Source organism: Microtus oregoni, unplaced genomic scaffold, assembly GCF_018167655.1.
Source record: "Microtus oregoni isolate MIOR12 unplaced genomic scaffold, Mior012 000002F_ref0000024, whole genome shotgun sequence".
NCBI lineage: Eukaryota > Metazoa > Chordata > Mammalia > Rodentia > Cricetidae > Microtus > Microtus oregoni.
In genome coordinates, this window is record NW_024543061.1 from 16,108,288 (window position 1) to 16,124,409 (window position 16,122).

The following is a 16,122-nucleotide window of genomic DNA, read 5'->3' on the forward strand; positions in this document are numbered from 1 at the left end:
GGGAAGCAGTTAAAAGAAAACTACACTCAAATTCCCAAAATAATTTTTCATAAATTTTTTTTTCATTCTAAAGGTGTTGGTTATAAATTTGTAATGAACCACAGTCAATTTCTAAAAAAATAAAATATGGTGGATATGATATAGAAATGAATGCTTTACATCAGTATGGATTTTGGTTTATTGACACAAGTTTAAGGTCAATTTTGTTTTATGTACATATCTAATTTTGTTTAAGCTATTAATGTTTATGCAGTTCATTTAAGAATGTAATGTTTAATTTAAAATTACAGATGAATAGAGAATCAGTTCTAATAGTCAAATTAATTATGTTTGTTAAGTTTTCTAGCTATAGAGAGATATATTTTAGTTAGACTTCTTCAACATTTCAGTGACCTACAACATATGGTATTTAAAATGTTTTAAAGACTTAGACTTTTTTTCGACAGTGAGACATGTTTGTTCCTGCCATCACCAATTACCTCTTAGCTGGGCATCTAAGAGTCTCCTTATGGAGTTTGCTAGTTATTTAGGCAAGAAACTGCTCTTGCCTGGACTTCTTGATGTTATGGTCTTTCAATTGGACAAGCAAGATCCACAAAAATGAAGGCTGAACTTGATTAAAGTGAGACTGTGCTTCAGGGTTACTGCTTCATGAAAGACTCTGCCAGACATTCTGCAGGACATGGAGGAACGTGACTGACAAACTAGCAATAGATGCAAAGCAGCTTTTCAAATTTCCTACTTCATGGAAAAGTCTGCCAGATATTATGGGTCTGTAGGTAAATATGGATTCCCAATGTGACAGAAGAACTTTGGGTAACTCTCCAGACAGTGAGATATTTCTGTTAGTTCAAAAGTTTTGGAAGTTACTTAGCAATGCACTTCCTGTTTACTTAGGACCTCTTATATGCTTCTGGGATCTTTGAAGAGTGGAAGACAGACAGTTATGGTTTTCCTTAGTTATGATAAAAGATAGATTAGATATGAAACTTTAGAGGTACAAATAGACTAAATATTGGAAGTGTAATTCTTGTTTGTTACCTGTCTTCTTATATGAAATTTTACTATGTTAAAGATAAAACCTTACTTCTTATTTAGAGAGAAAAAGAGGGATGACAAGGGATGTCCTTCTGCTTATGTGTTGCTCTTCTTGGCTGATGAATAGAGCTGCTTTGTCGTATGTCAGGGCAGAATATAGCCAGACTGGAAGAGGTATAGAGAAAGAATAGGCTGAGTTAAGAAGTTGCCATGTAGTTGTCAAATGAGGAAACTTTCGAAACTTACCAGTAGGCCACAGTCTCAAGGTGATAAATAGATTAATAAAAATGGGCTAATTTAAGATGTAAAAGTTAGTTAATAAGAAACCTAATTGGCCAAAAAGTGTTAAAATTAATATAGTTTCTACATGATTATATGGGTCTGGACAGCAGGAAAATGAAGGGGCAGTCTCTGTTCACAATCAGTCTTTTTTTTTTTAATCCTAGAAAAAATGAGATTTTTTACTGAGAAACTCAGTTAAATCAAAATGATTCTTTTGATGATATATTACTAAATTTGCATCATTGACAAATCCACATTTTCCCAAAGCAGATCTAGATGATTTGCATATATTATACTATTTAATTGACAAAAGTTTGACTTTACTATATGTCTTTATTGTTTTCTGAAAGAACAAACTAAAGCTTTAAGGATGTTAGGTGATTTTATTTTTCTAGGAACACAAAGGGAATTTCTAAGCTAGAATACAAAAAACTCCTATGCACGATAACAAAATAGTTTCTACAATAGCAAGATCAAGTGAAGCATTAAGCTTGAAAAAAATATTGCCAACAGTAGAAAAATTAAATTTCCAGAAAAGTAGTCCAATATTTAGAAGAGAGTAGAGAGAAATACCTTCTTATTTTATTTAAAGCTGAGAGGAGTTTGGCCTTTCAGGAGAGGGTAAAATGATAGGTATAAAATCATTTGGGTGAGAGTTAGTGAGTTAAAAAACAAGTAGACGAAGAGCTTTGAATAGTGAATAGATGGCATGACCTCATAGCAGCTCTCAGCAGTGACTTCTCAGAACCATCAGAATTCCATTTCATCGTTGCAATCTGATGAAGTCAATGTAGTTTTCATAGACTGAACTGTGTATAAATTGCTAGCCTCAGGCATCCTGAATGCCAATATGGAGGCATCTTACACATCTGACTCCTTTATTTTAACAACAAGTATAAACTTAAGAATGCTTCTTAATCACTATTTAGCCTCAAGTTCAGAAGTATCTATTTTCTTAAAAGAAGGAAAACTCTTAAGTGTCCGATCTTGTATATGTATTGGTCTTCCAATTGATCTGTTTTCGGAGATGTGATCAGGATCCTTTACATTAAATTATTAAGCTAAGTAAGGTGCTTTGCTGATGTGCCTCTGGTTCTGAGATTTTGTTTAAAGCAACAGCAGAATATTATTGGTTCTGGAAGACCTCAGAGAATACTGCTCTGAAACACATTATCTTAAACTCCATCTCTGAGACTTTTACAAAAGGGACTTCTCATGGCAACTTCATTCCAGTCATGCCTGAAATCTAAAAATTCTAGTCAAAGGTGGTCTTACCCCAGCCTATCAGGGAGACAAGGTATAAATTATGGACTATAATTAGAGAGCTCAAATTTGGGCACTCCTCACTGTAAAATCTCTCAGCAAGGTTTGATCCTTTCTTGTTTTACAAAATAAAGATATTGCCATGGATAAAAATCATCACAGTTAAATCCAGTCAATCCCAACAACATTCTAGCAAAGAGCAGGAAAGGACCCCCAAACCCCAACCACTAACAAAGAAGCTGTAGAGATTGATGATTTTTATGGGAGGGAGATCCAATTTTTCTTGAGGATGGGAGTTCTCATAGGTCAACCACAATTCATTGGGTGACCACTTACCAAGGAGTATTTGAATAAAACAAATTAGAATGAATCTGTTATTAAAAATAAGAAGGAGAAAATAACATTGGGGCAAATGAAGGTAAAGAAGAGTGTGGAAAAGTTTAAGAAGAAAGTAAATGATCAGTATATGAAATTAATGAATATATTTTCAATAGACATATATACACACATATATATATATATTGCAAGTTGAAAGGGATTATTTTCTCATTTGCATAACCATGCCTACTTGGGTGTCTCTTCATTTTGCAAAGAACCAGAGACAGAAAATTAAAATCTAAAATATATAAAGAACTCAAGAAACTCAATATCATAAAACCAAATAATGCAATTTTAAAATGGGGAACAGGTCTAAATAAAGAATTCTCAATAGAGGACTTTCAAATTGCTAAGAAATACTTTAAGAAATGTTCAGCATCCTTAGCTATCAGGGAAATGCATATGAAAATGCCTCTGAGATTCCATCTTACAACTGTCACAATGGTTAAGATCAAAACCACAAATGACAGCTCATGCTGGGAAGGATGTACAGTGTAGTTGGTAGATTTTTTTTTAACTCTTTCCATTATTTTTGCTTCTTGGGAGGGCTGCCACACAGCTCCAAAATAAATCACACACATGGAAGCTTATTATTTCTTAGAAATGCCTGACCTTAGCTTGGCTTGTTTCCAGCCAGCTTTTTTTTTTAGTTAAATTATTCCATTTATCTTTTGCCTCTGGGATTTTACCTTTCTCTATTTCTATATAACTTGTCTTCTCTCTCTCTTTCTTTCTTTCTTTCTTTCTTTCTTTTTTTCTTTCTCTGTTGCTGATTGTGTAGCTGCGGGGCTGGGACCTTCTTTTCTTGCCTCTTGATCACCCTCTGCCTCCCAAATTTCTCCTCTGCTTTCTAGTGCTGCCTATCCTTTCTCCCACCTTACTTAATAAAGAATTAAGCCCTTTATTAGACTATCATGTGTTTTAGACAGGCAAATGAACACATCTTCACAGAGTTAACACAAATGCAACACATCTTTGCATCATTAAAACAAATATTCCACAGTATAAGAAAATGTAGCACATCATAAAATAATATTCTGTAGTAGTTGAGCAAGGCAAACACTATTCCATTGCTGGTATGAGTACCAACATGTACAAACACTTTGGAAATCAATATGGAAGTTTCTCAGACTCAGCTATACCACTCTTGGGCCTATACCCAAAGGATGCTCAATTAAACCACAAAGAAACCTGCTCAAAATTCTACATAGCAGGGTTTTTTTTTTGTTGTTGTTGTTTTGTTTTTTGTTTTTGTAATAACCAGAAACCTGAATGAACCATTTCCTGTGACCAGGCAAGATTTCCAGTGGAGGAATTGGGATAACAACCCAGCCACACAACTTTTGACCTACAGTCTGTCCTGCCCATGGGATGTGCTCTGGTAGGGGTGGAACAGAGATAATGGAGTAGCAAACCAATGCCTCGTTCAGCATGAGACCAATGTTAGAAAAAATGACGCCACTCCCGACACTGTCTGGAATGACAGAACACAAAGGCTGGATGGCCATGTGACCTAGGACAGAACCAAACAAAATTGGAGGGAAAAAATCCAATGTAATGATACCTAATGATATTCTGCTATACTCATAGGTATGTACGTACTCCAGTTGTCATCAGAGAGACTTCCTCCGGTAATTGATGGAAACAAAAGCAGAGACCCATGGCCAAACATTAGTCTGAGCTTAGAGAATCCTACTAAAAAGTGGGGAAATGATTGTATGTGTCAAAGGGACAGAAGGCTATCATAAGAAAAAAAAATGCCCATAAAATTAAATAAACTAGGCTCATAGGAACTTATAGTCTGAACCAACAGGCAGGAAGCTTCACTGATACTGATCTTGAACTTCTATATGTAAGTGACAGTAATGTAGCTTGATCTACTTGTGGGACTCCTAACATTGGGGTCAGGAATTGTCACTAAGATGTTGGCTGGCTTTTGGAAACTTATTGCTTGTACTGTGTTGGCTTTACCAGTCTTAATACAAGGGGATGTGCTAACTCCTGCTGAAACTTGATTGGCCATATTTTGGTGATTTCCAATGGGAGGCTTACGTATTTCTGAAGAGAAAAGGAGGAGGAGTGCACTGAGGAAAATATCAGAGTAGGGTCTGAGAGATAGGGGGCAGGAATAGGTAGAGACAAGAGAGTGAAAACTGTGGCTAGGATGTAAAATAAATAAATAAATTTAATTAATAAAAATTTTAGAAAGAAAAAATATTCAGGACTTCTTTCTTCCTCTGTATAAAGAACCTTCCATGAGCTTGATTAATAAAATTGATTGGAAAAAGGTCATATATAATATATAGAGGGTAAAATTTACAAAACACTAAATAATTGCATCAAGAGGTGATGTGGAATGTTCTTCTGTATATGTGATGCCTTTATTGGTTGATAAATAAAGCTGTTTTGGCCAATAGCTTAGCAGAGTAAAGCAGGAAATCTGACCAGAGATATACAGAAAAAGTAGGCAGAATCAAGGAGACTATGTAGTTGTCAAAGGAGAAGGACAGCAGAATCTTACTTGTAGGCCACAGCCTCATGGTGATACAGAGATTAATATAAATGTGTTAATTTAAGGGGTAAGAACTAGATAGGTACACACTTAAGTTATTGGCCAAAGAGTGTGGCAATTAATATAGTTTCTGTGTGATTATTCACGTCTGGATAGATGGAAAATAAATGAGCCATCTACTTTTAAAAAGATGGCACCAACATGGAACTACATCTACATAAAATCTGAAAGACCTTGGGAAAGAATTCTAGACACACACACACACACACACACAAACAACAACAATAAAAAAACAAAGTTAAGCTGGCTTCTTGGTAGCTTCTCATTTCTATTTGCTTTAATTATGTAAAATCAGTTGAAAATGCAATTCCTATTACACTAATTACCAATAAATTTAATGAATCTGACATGTGAATGACTATAGCAACAGTTAAATGTGCTCCCGTCAGTTCATTCTTGTGAAGATCTGTTGTACGACACCCTCTTATGGCACAGAGTCATATGATCTGAAAAGGGTCTAACTTTTGAATTTTGGCCAAAATATCATTATAAGATTATTATCTTCCTGCTTCTAACATTTCTTTCTTTCTTTCTTTCTTTCTTTCTTTTTTCCTTTTTTTTTTTTTTGACAGGGTTTCTTTGTGGCTTTGCAGCCTGTCCTGGAACTAGCTCTTGTAGTCCAGACTAGCCTCGAACCTCCCCAGTGCTGAGATTAAAGGCGTGTGCCACCATCGCCTGACAAATATTTTAAATACAAGATTTCTTTTGAATTAAAAATTTCCACTCCCCCACTCTTCCAATCAGAAACAATTTATATTCTTCCCAGTATTATTTTTAGCACGATTATTTATAGTCACACTCTTTTTCAGACCAAATCCATTCTCAAGTCCCATAAAAGTTTCATCCAAATTGTATTTCAAAATATTTCTTTAATTATATTTCTACAACAGGTTTACTAAGACAAGCAATTTCTCTTTTCTAGCTTAAATACTATCATTAATTTCTGGCCTATACTCAGATTTTGCCTTATTTTTTGGGTGGCAGTAGTCATTCAAAACCAAATAATCGGCTCTTTCCTTTAACAAATTGCTCCTTAGGAATGATGTCCTGAGTGATTTTAAAAAATGAAAATGTTTCATATAAATCTATAAATATGTGTAACTCTCCTAAGTCTAGCAGCTGAGCCACACTTCAAATTTCATTATAAATATTTCAGAAGTAAAATCCTAACCAATATCTTTTTTTTACTCTTTTTTTTATTGAGAAAAGGAGAAAAAAAAAAAACAAGTTTCCACCTCCTCCCAGCCTCCCATTTCCCTCCCCCTCCTCCCACCCTTCTCCCCCTCCTCCCACCCTTTACCCCCCTCCCCCCACTCCTTTCCCCCTCCCTCTCCAGTCCAAAGAGCAGTCAGGGTTTTCTGCCCTGTGGTAAGACCTAGGACCGCCCCCCTCCGTCCATATCTAGGAAGGTGAACATCCAAACTGGCTAGGCTCCCACAAAGCCATCACATTACGTAGGATCAAAACCCCGTGCCATTGTCCTTTGCGTCTCATCAGCCCTCATTGTTCGCCATGTTCAGAGAGTCCAGTTTTATCCTATGCTTTTTCAGTCACAGTCCAGCTGGTCTTGGTGAGCTCCCAAAAGATCAGCTCCACTGTCTCAGTGGGTGGGTGCACCTCTCATGGTCCCGACTTCTTTGCTCATGTTCTCCCTCCTTCTGCTCCTCATTGGGACCTTGGGAGCTCAGTCCAGTGCTCCAGTGTGGGTCTCTGTCTCTATCTCCATCCATCACCAGATGAAGTTTCTATGATGATATGCAAGATATTCGTCAGTATTGCTCTAGGATAGGGTCATTTCAGGTTCTCTATCCTCAACTGCCCAAGGAACTAACTGGGGACCTCGGCTTGGGCACCTGGGAGCCCTTCTAGGGTCAGGTCTCTTGCCAACCCTAAAGTGGCTCCCTTGCCTAAGAATTGTGGTTCCGTGCTCCCCTGTCCAACCTTCCTTTAACCCAATCCTCCTGTTTTCCCAAGGCCCGTAGAAAGGATGAGGGCTATTAATAGTCACTTATGATACAGGTATACACTCAAATATAAGGATTTGTATCCAAAATGTTAATTGCAAATCCCCCATAATAATATGTAATTCATCTAGCCATCTTCAGAACTGGAAGTGAACTTATGGGAAATGAAAAACTAATACAGGCTGCAAAGCTACGATCACTTGAAATACTTTAAAAACATCATATATGAATAAAAATAATTTGAATATTGTTAAATACACAAAGTAAACTCTTTGATATGTTTTTTATCCTCTTTATTGGCACTTCTACTAATAGTTTATTATTTTCTTAGTAGAAAACACCTTGCAAATGTTATTATGTATTTCATTTTTGCTTACTTCATAGAAATAATCTCGATTTTAAGCAATGAGTTATTTTTCTTGAATATAATTACCATTAATTAAGTGCTGGTTCATGTTATTAATTTTTTTATTTATTCTTTTGTCTATTCAAAAATTTACACTTCCTCCCCTCCTCCCATTCCCCTCTTGTTTCTCAACTCACCCTCTACCGTTCCCCTCCCTCATTAAGAGAGGGCAGGGAACCCTGCCCTGTGGGAAGTCCAAGGCCCACCCCCTACATCCAGGCCTAGGAAGCTTTGCATCTAAATAGACTAGGGTCCCAAAAAGCCAGTACATGCAGTAGAAACAAGTCCCAGTGCCTTTCAATGGCTTCTCAGTCAGCCCCCATCTTTAGCCACATTCAGAGAATCCAGTTTGATAGCTCATTCAGTCCTGGTCCCGCTGGTTTTGGTGAGCTCCCATTAGAACAGGCACACTGCCTCAGTGGGTGGACCAACCCCTCACAGTCCTGACTTCCTTGCTCATCTTCTCCCTCCTTCTGCTCTTCAACTGGACCTTGGGAGCTCAGTCCATTGTTTTGGTATATTTGTCTTAATGACAATGTCCTTTGCTTTACAGAAGCTTCTGAGTTTCAGGGGGTCCCATTTATTCACTGTTGTTCTTGTTGTCTGTGCTACTGGGGCTATACATAGGAGATGGTCTTTTGTGCTCATGTGTTACAGTCTACGTCCCACTTTCTCTTCTATCAGGTTCAGTGTGGTTGGATTTATATTGAGGTCTTTAATCCATTTGGATTTGAGTTTTGTGCATGGTGATAGATATGGATCTATTTTCATTCTTCTACAGGTTGACATCCAGTTATGCCAGCACCATTTGTTGAAGATGCTTTCTTTATTCCATTGTATTCTTTTAGCTCCCTTGTCGAAAATCAGGTGTTCATAGATTTGTGGGTTAATATCCGGATCCTTCGATTCGATTCCATTGGTCAACGTCTCTGTTTTTATGCCAATACCAAGCTGTTTATATATTACTTCTGTTTATTTAAAAAGATACTGTTAAACATGTTCTTAATCACATTTTCTAGTGCTTGAAATTTTAAAACATCAATCGTAGATATTATCCAATATTATTTTCCTTTCATTTCTTAGTGTTAATGTAATATTTGTTCCATTTGGAAATATTTTACTTCATGGATAAATTTTTTGCTTTAGGTTTTATTTTACCATGTGGTATAATTGTAAAATGTTTTGTTGCATTTGGGTTGTTTTCAACCAAGATACTAAATATAAAATATAAAGCTCTTTTGTTTTCTCATCCTAGACACTGTTTTGCTGGTATTTACTCATTGGACACAATAATGGGTCTCACTATGATATTTTCCTTGGAGTTTTACAATAAAGACTTAGAAAAGAGATTGCATATTTAGTTGGTTGATTTTTCTGGCCAAATATTGTGAATTAATTAACTAATAATGAGAAGCATAAAGTTATAACAAACATTTGCAATAGTGTAAACAAAGTGATCTGGGCAGCTAGTTGAAGCTGGAAACATTTATCAGGTGATCAGAAGATGATTAAGCTAAGTGTACAAAATGAGACTTGGGCAGCACATATAATTATTGTGAGTGACATGATTAGAAATTCACAGCATCCTATTTAAAAAGTGAAGCAGGTGATTAGTATTATAAAATGGCAAATATTGGGGCCGAGTTATAGTCATTCATGTAAAATAAAATTTCTAAGCCATGAATTTGAGAATTTAGTTGAATGATATACAAGCACAACATTGAATATGTGGGCTGGATTCACAATTGTGGACAATCAAGGAAATTTGAAAATAGAAGATAAGAGATACATTTAAAGATCTATTTATTTATTTTGTGCATTGTGCCCCTGAGTGTGTTCATTGTGCCCCTGAGTGTGTGCACTGTGTTTTTGAGTGTGTGCACTGTGCCCCTGGGTGTATGCACTGTGCCCCTGAGTGTGTGCACTGTACCCCTGAATGTGTGCACTGTGCTTCTGAGTATGTGCATTGTGCCCCTGAATGTGTGCACTGTGTCCCTGAGTGTGTGCACTGTGCCCCTCAGTGTGTGCACTGTGCCCCTGAGTGTGTGCACTGTGTCCCTGAGTGTGTGCACTGTGCCCCTGAGTGTGTGCACTGTGTCCCTGAGTGTGTGCACTGTGCCCCTGAATGTGTGCACTGTGCCCCTGAGTGTGTGCATTTGTGGGGAACTGAAACCACCTCTTCTTTCAAGCAACATAAGTACTCACAAACTCTGAACCATGTCTTCAGCTCGAAGAAGTTGCATATTTAAAATTATAATACCAAGCAAAACAATTATGAAAGAATGATTTGGTAAATCCTTAGTCCATCCATACTGTATGCACAGAAAAGTGATGTAGCCATTTCTAGATTACTTGCTTATGACATTAGCTTTGTCTCACAATGAATGAAAGTACCACCTCAGTAGGAGCCAGAAATTCACAGATTAAACTATTTAAGGTGTGTGGCTGAGACTTTTGTCTAATGATATATATGTCTGTGAATTTTAGGAAAGGTTGACAATGTATTAATAATTTTATGCAAGCATAAAAATGACTGCCCTATCTTGAAAACTGCCATGGGGGCTCTAAATGGAGGACAAATGACTCAGAGAAAAAATGAAAATACATATTCCAGAAATTAGAGTTTTGACTTTTTCCTTCCAGAGGTGACTCTCCTGTGGCAAATATTACGGGCACAAAAAACAGAACATTTTTTTTCTACATAGAATTGTTTTTAAGGGTTGAAAAAATAGCCAAATCTGGCCTCCTTAGAATTAAATTTCCTTTAGACCAGTTGGTATGGAGACTTAGAATTTTTTAATTAATTTGTATTTGCCTGTGTTTCTTACATATATGTTTATGTTTTGGGCTTATGGAGGACAAAAGGAGATATCAGATCTCATGGGAATAGATTCACAGGTTGTTGCCAACTGCCCTGTTGGAATCTGGGTCACCTGGAGGAGCAGATATGCTCTTAACCATGAGCCACCTCTTCAGACTATGGTAGTTTATATTTCACGATTCCCACACCAGTATCTATTATCTAGAAACCATATGGTTCATTATCCAGAAACTACAGATCCATGGATGAAGAACTTTACAATCAACTTCAAAAAGCAGGGAGTATAGGTGAATACCCTTCTTTGTCATTTGGGGGGGTGGCAATAAAGAAAACTGTGGGAGAACAAACTAAAAAGCTTAGCTACAAACATCACATAGATTGTGCAGTTTCTGTGGTAACAAAAAGGAAGGGACTTGAATTTTAACCTTTTTCTTTCTTACATCAACAAAAAGCACTGTGGAGAAGGAAGACGTTTAGAAAGAAATATTTTGGTGATGAATATTAACAATAATAATAAAGTAAAGGGATCAGTAACAACAATAAAACAAAGAAAAATACTGTATAAGGAGAAAATGTAAAATTACTGCTTAGTGACATGCAAATAAATTCCATAGTAAAAATATTGCTAGTAAACTGAATTAATGTGGGGCAAACATTTCAAAAGCGACAATAATGACAAAGGCAGACCCCAATAAATAACAGGGAAAGATTAGAGATCATGGGCTAGAAAAGGAAAATTATCAGAGAAAAGTTCAAGATTAGACACTCCAAGATTCTATGAGATCTTCACTGTTTGTAGAGTATCTCTCTTAACACTTCCTTCCCAGAATGTAGGGGTGTTCTCTCCTCAATTCTACCCCCTACTTTGTTTGCGAATCATAAATTGATCAGCTGTTACTCATTAGATTCAAAAGGAGAAGGAATGACTGTTATCTTCCGCCACCATCGACCCTAACTGGGCAAAAGCACATGCAGGATTTTGACAAATTGTCTACTAAATAAATCATTTGGGCATTTGAAGCAATTACTGTAAACATTATGAGTGGATATTTCCTACTTAAATTTCCACAGTTGCCATAAGGATCTGAGATAATTAATACAAAAGAAAATAGTAAACTATGCAGAGCAATAAAATTAAATATTTTGCTATTCTCCCTCATTTTAATGTTCAGTTATCTTTATTAGATATGAAATTATACTGCAAGCCAAAAAGCTCAAGAGAAAGTAAAATAATCTGCACTGTGAATGACACAGCTCCAACTGGACATCTCACAGTAGCAAACACACCAAAGCTGTTAGCATCTGCAAAGCTTTTATGTCTAATCAACGGTCTGACAAATGAAAATCTCTGGGCTGTTTAAGAGCATTGTGTTCTGAGCTGGGTGAACTGACCTCTACTTCTAGTCCTCAAGTATTTCTAGTACTCAAGAAACAGTGACAGGAGGATTTATTTAAGTCCAAAGCCAGTCTAGTCTACATAGTGAGATCTTATCCTGAAAAGTAAAAACAAACAAACAAACAAAAACAAAAACAACAAAAAATCTAAAAGAAACAAAAATAATAAAACAGCAACAATAATACTGTTTATAAAATACTGAAAATACTTTTATTTCAAATAACAAATCAGATTATAGTCCAGCAATCCTGTAATATGGCTACTCATAAAACCCCCTTTAGACTTGAGAAAAAACATATTTTTATGTTGCTTCTTATGCTGAAATGGCCATAAAAATGAAGAAAAGTTCAATAATTTGTTAAAAATAAAAAACAAATGTACAAGTCATTGAAAAAAATGTGGTAGCTGTAGTATTTTAGAAGAAATTCAAATCAATCATTAAATGTAATTTTTAACTTCAAGTAGTGCTCAGAACTTATTAAAAGGTCATTTTTATAGAACCTTTTTTTTATTGATTTTTGTTGAGCTCTACATTTTTCTCTGCTCGCCTCCCTGTCTTTCCTCTTCAACCCTCTTCCAAGGTCCTGATGTTCTCAATTTACTCAGGAGATCTTGTCTTTTTCTATTATCCATGTAGATTAGAGCTATGTATATCTTTCTTTGGGTCCTCATTGTTGTTTAGGTTCTCTGGGATTGTGATTTGTGGGCTGATTTTCTTTGCTTTATGTTTAAAAACCACTTGTCAGTGAGTACATATGATAATTGTTTTTCTGGGTCTGGGTTACCTCACTCAAAATGATGTTTTCTACCTCCATCCATTTGCCTGCAAAATTCAAGATGTTGTTATTTTTCTCTGCTGTTTGTTATTCCACTGTATAAATGAATCTCATTTTCCTTATCCATTCTTTGGTCGACAGGATTTAGGTTGTTTCCAGGTTCTGGCTATGACAAACAATGCTGTGTGAACATAGTTGAGCACATGTCCTTGTGGCATGATTGAACATCCTTTGTATATATACCCAAAAGTGGTATTACTGGGTTTTGAGGAAGGTTGCTTTCTAATTTTCTGAGAAATCACCACACTGACATCCAAAGGGGCTGTATCAACTTGCATTTTTATAGAATCTTTTTTAAAGAGAAGTAGATTTTTTTTTACTTGTATTGAATGCAGTATGTTTTCCACATAATATATCCTTACTGTGGTTTCCCTCCCTCCATTCCTCTCAGCTCCCCTCTCTCTACTCTCATCTACTAGTCTCTTATTAGAAAGTGAACAGGATTCTGTAGAATGCTAAAAAATAGCTAACATATTGAAATTGAAAACATGTACAAGCACCCACACACACAAACAAAAAAAAATAAAACAAAACAAAACCAATAACGAAAAGACAGAAGGAAAAGAGTCAAGAGAAGGAAGAGAAGGCACAAGAAATAGAGTAGCAGTCATTCAAACACTTGAAATTCACATAAAAAACAGAAAACTAGAAGTCATATATATATAAATTAAAGAAAAAGCAGGAATCCTAACAAGACAAGGAACATCCAGAGATGACATTAAGTTCATTTTTTAGTAGTCATCTACTTCTGGTCATACAGAACTGTAGTTTGCTGCTTTCCCCAGTGAGAGTTTCCTGGAAAAATAATTTTTTTTTAGTTTTCAAATGGCTATCAATTGGGTATAGCCTCTGTGTTAGAGATGTAAGCATGTGTCTACTCTTTCATCTCAGGGACCTCAACTGGTGAAGCTCAGTGCAAATCCTGTGTATGGTGCGTCAATCTCTGTGAGTTCAAATGTGCATCTATCATGTTGACATATAGGGCCTTCTTTTTTTGTGCCTCTTACACTCTTTCCCCTTCCTCTTCTGCCAAGCTTCCTGAGCTTCAAGGAGAGGCCTTGATGGAGACATTCTGTTTAGAGCTGAAAGTTTGAGGTCTCTCACTATCTGTGAATAGTCTGATTTCATATTTGCTTCCTTCTGTTGTAGGAGGAAACTTCTCTGCTGATCATTGAATAAGGCACTGCTTTGTGAGCATAGCAAAATTTCATTAGGAGCTGATCTATTGGGAGCTCACCAAGGCCAGCTGGACTGTGACTGAAAAAGCGTGGGATAAAACTGGACTCTCTGAGCATGGCGAACAATGAGGGCTGATGAGAACCCAAGGACAATGGCACGGGGTTTTGAACGTACGTAATGTGCTGGCTTTGTGGGAGCCTAGCCAGTTTGGATGTTCACCTTCCTAGATATGGACGGAGAGGGGAGGACCTAGGACTTACCACAGGGCAGGGAACCCTGACTGCTCTTTGGACTGGAGAGGGAGGGGGAGAGGAGTGGGGGGAGGGGGAGAAGGGTGGAAGGAGGGGGAGAAGGGTGGGAGGAGGGGGAGGGAAATGGGAGGCTGGGAGGAGGTGGAAACTTGTTTTTTTTTCTCCTTTTCTCAATAAAAAAAATGGATAAAAAATTTCATTAGGAGTTATTTTATTGATCCATTTTTGTTAGTTTTTTAGAGCAGTAGTATTTTACTTCATCCTAGGTCAAGGGGCTATGTGGTCTCAGGTTCGTGTTTTTTGTTTTGTTTTGCTTTGTTTCAAGACAGGGTTTCTCTGTAGCTTTGAAGCCTGTCCTGGAACTAGCTTTTGTAGACCAAACTGGCCTTGAATTCACAGAGATCTGCCTGCCTCTGCCTCCCGAGTGTTGGGATTAAAGGCGTGCGCCACCACCATCCGGCTAGTCTCAGGTTCTTGGTCACCTAAGCAGTGTCAGGTTTGGATTCCATTTGGTAGAGTATGCCTTTAGTCATATTCAGTATTCATTGGCTATTTCCACAAAGATTGTGCCACTGTTGGACTAGCATATGATGCAGGCAGGACACCTGTGTAGATCATATGATTTTTGATAGGATTGCAATTTATGCTTCTCCTTTGGTAGCATGCAAAGTTCTTTCCTCTGCCAAATACTTAGGTTATAGTTATTTAATGTCTTTCTGTTTCTGGCCTATATGTTCCTAAAATCAACTCATCAATCAATATCTTCTCTTAGAAACTGTTCCTTTTTGATATTTCTTGCCTCCCTTTTTTGAAAGTTTTCTTTTTAAAAACACATACACGTGTATAAATATGTATGCTAAATAGACATTCTCTCAAAATGATATTATTATTCCCTCACTATATATATATAGTCATTTTATAATGTCCACAAACAAATTCTTCTCTTCATTTTGTTAACCATTTTTAGGTTGTGACTGGTTGAAGTGATATTGAAATTAAGAAAAAGATAACAGTATTTGGTTTAGCATCCTGTAGTATCAAGAATCTGAATTGCTATTCTAATCAGAACAACTGGAAGGTGGCAGTGTCACCAAAGAAGTAGAGCCAGTGTACACTTGGTAGGAGGTGCTAGGGATTTATAGGATGAACAGGGGGACTTTGGTTGGTGGAAGACTCTATCTGCAGGTCAGTTCTGCTGCTGTTTCAAAGTGGTATTTACAACTCAAAAAGGTATTTAGATCCTCTTATTAGGAGAGTCAGGAACCTCAGAGCCCACAGGTGTTGTCAGTGAAATGGACATTCCTGCCAATAATTCATTCCTCCTGAGGATTTTAGGTCATTAACCCTTCATTCTTTCTGTGTGCTATATTACCTCTTTCCTATTTGTTTAGTATGCCTAACTCAGGAGATGCTCATAGGTCATACACTATGCTCAAATGTCTATGACAGGAGGTTAGACTGGAAAACAAGTAGTCTTCTCTGTTGTCTATAAGTCTATAATAAAGAGGAGAATTGATCAAAAATTCAGGTATATATTTCCAGCATCCTATTTTAAAATAGTATGTTTCTGTCTTTAACTATAAACCTCTCTTATCAGTCCTTTTTGGACAAAATACAAGTTTAGTATTTTTTCCCCTGAATGTCTGCTTCACTGTCACCTTTAGTGCTCAGCCACATGCTTCTGTTTCCTACTTGCTTTAAAAGAACAAACTGACCTGTTCCCCATGTCCTCATCA